General features: G+C 49.3%; 1 protein-coding gene across 1 annotated transcript in view; it reads left to right on the top strand.

The window, feature by feature from the left end:
* TEF (TEF transcription factor, PAR bZIP family member) overlaps window positions 1-2,873 on the top strand; it is a 21,428-nt gene that overhangs the window by 10,439 nt on the left and 8,116 nt on the right. The gene's annotated exons all lie outside the window — the stretch shown is intronic.

Genomic DNA, 2,873 nt, shown 5'->3' on the forward strand with positions numbered 1-2,873 from the left:
ATCAGGGATAACGCGGGCCTGGAGGGCGAGGGGAGGGGCATGGGAAGAGAAGGTCAGGGCACAGAGGAGAGAGAAGGGGTCAGGAGAGGGTGGAAAGGAGTCACAATGAGGGGGTTCGTGGGAGGGGCCCGGTGTAGCAGCCACTTGAATGACCCTATTGGGCGAGACGCCTTGGCTGGGGACGGCCGCATCAGAATCACTAGGGATGCTTGTTTGAAATGCCTCTTCCTGGGCCCCATCCTTTGGCCCCTAAGACTCCGCGACTCCTGGCACGTTGTAAAGCCCCTTACCCCCGCGATTCTGAAGTCCACCAAAGTTTGAGAAGCCTTGATTTTTTTGCAGCAGCGGAGGGCTGTCTGTTTATGGCCTGGCCCCTTCCTGGGATGAGGGCCATGTCTTCATCCCTGTGTGTGAGGCTCCCCTGCTACTAGCTGCACACTGGAGACGTTCTGGAAATGTGTCTCTGGGCTGCTGCCGAGTGTGGAGTGGGGGAGGGCTGTCGGGAGAAGGGTTCGGGGATCTGATGGGGAGGTGTGGGTGAGGTCAGCAGGAGACCACTGAAGACCGACCCAGGTTGTTTGGGGCGGACCCTAGACTTTAGGGCCACAGAGGGCCCTGGGGCACATGTGAAAAGCAGGTTTGGCCTGGGAATATGAAGTTCAGGAAGCAGCAGGAATGCCTCCTATTGTGGGGTTGTAGGTGCACTTTCAGTTGGAGACCTTTGAATTGCCAGGAACTGTTAGTGTGGGTTCAGGGATTTAGGAAAGGACAGGCCTTCTGAGTTGCCTATCCTGGGGGATTAATTTTCTCTTTAAAACTGCCATTGATCTTCCTTTCCTGGGTGTGTGCTGAGCCTCCCGTCCCTATGCTGTCTCTGTGGGGTTATAAATAGCTTTGGCTGTCAGGTTAGGCCAGGCTCTCACCTCCTGCTTCAGGATTTCAGTCCACAAACCCCTATTGTTTGTTTCTAAGGAGATGCTTTGTTGCAGCCGAGGCAGGCTGCAAGGACAGGTGTATACATACGGCAGGTGCTTGGTTAAGATAATAACCATCCGTAATAATAATCCTAGCTTACGTAGGCAGCAGGCTCACAAGCCCTTTGACGTAACCTTCATTCATTCAGTCCTCAACAAATGGGCCAGGCATTACACCCACTTTCCAGATGAAGAAGGCTGAAGCTCAGAGAGGTGGGGGTGCTTCCCCAAGGTGGCAGTGAGGTCTGTGATTCTGAGTCCCATAGTCCTTCTGTATCACACACCCGGGGTTAGTCCCATGACCGGAATGATTGCCCTAGGCCTCCACTGGCCCTTACAACTTAAAACTTGGTCTTACAGGAACTCTGACTTAACATAGCATTCATTGCTGAGGCTGGGAAAACTGGGAGTTATGCTGCTTGCCCTTCACCATGGTTGCCTTTCTCTCTCCCCCCTTCTCTCCCTCCTTTGAGCCCAAGTGCCACCACCCATCAGAGGTCATAATCATTTCTGAACAGAAGGTGGATTCTAGGGAGGAGAGCAGGAAGGTCACCTGACCAGCCCAGCTTGGTGTTTTTACTTCTCAAGTCATTTTGAACCTAAGCCTGGAACAGAAAGGAGTTGCAGGAATTCAAGTGAATTCACATTAGATGCCATGACCAAGTTCTGTTTGTGGAAACCTCCAGCTTCTTAACTCACTGGGTGTGTCCGTTTTTATTGGCCCGGCAGGTTGCTTTTTTGGCTTCTGTGGTCTGGGGATCCATCCATGGCTGGCTTGTTTCCAGTGTATTCATATGTGATTTCTCCTTTTCACTTTGGAATCCAGAGTTCGAAGTTGTCTCGCTCTAATTTTGAAAACCCATTATGAACTTGTCAGGATTTTATCTCCCACTTCCCTGATTCACCTCCCTGTCACTTTGATTTCCTTCCAGCCTTGTCACATTTCTTTCTTGCTGGTTTTTCTTCATTGCTCTGTCTTAAATATTCCCAGACATAACTCTTTGTGATAATGAGGTGGGATCTGCTCCCCACTAATTGATTCGTTTTAACTTTGGGTGGGAGCAGTCCTTTTCCTTCATCCCCACCTCTCTGCTTCCTCCCAGAAAACCTGCCTTCAGTCTTTCCTGCTGATTCAGAGGTAGAGTCTCTTGAAATGGTTGCTTGGGAAAAGGTCCTGAAAAGACAGCTCCAGGCCCTCTCTGCTGATAAACCGGAGGGAGTCTGTTACAAATCCTGCAGGCACGCCTTCCATGTACAGGTAGTCCTCGACTCACGACAGGGTTCTGTTCTGACGGAAATGGAGTGCTGCTTTTTCTTTTTAGTTTTCATTGCCATTGCCTTTTATTATCAGTATCTTTATAAATCTGGTGTTTATTCGGCTTTGAACATCTGCACGTGAACCTCTACAAATGATGATAACCTCAGCAGATTCTGCCCTGCAGGGGTGTATGTAGCACATATTACTAACAGTACCCACTGCCAGCGAGTCGGTTACGACCCAAAGCGACCCCTATTGGGTTTCTAAAGCAGTAAATCTTTACGGAAGTAGATTGCCCTATTTTCCTTCCACAGAGCGGTTGGTGGGTTTGAACCACCAACCTTCTGGTTAGCAGTCAAATGCCTTAGGCACTGCACCACCAGAGCTCCTTATGGAAAATTATACCAAGAAACAAACTCACTGCCATCAAGTTGATTCTGACTCATAACAACCTCCTTTGGCTTTCTGAGGCAGTAAATCTTTACAGAAGTAGATTGTCCAGTCTTTCTTCTGTGGAGTGTCTGGTGGGTTTGAACCGCCAACCTTTTGGTTAGCAGTCAGATGCCTTAGACACTACGCCACCAGAGTTCTTTACTGACAATAAGATGTATCAAAAAATCGTCTGGGTTGGGTTTTTTTTT

The sequence above is a fragment of the Orycteropus afer genome, unplaced genomic scaffold, assembly GCF_000298275.1.
Source record: "Orycteropus afer afer isolate SDZICR_OR568_19922 unplaced genomic scaffold, OryAfe1.0 scaffold00083, whole genome shotgun sequence".
Taxonomy (NCBI): domain Eukaryota; kingdom Metazoa; phylum Chordata; class Mammalia; order Tubulidentata; family Orycteropodidae; genus Orycteropus; species Orycteropus afer.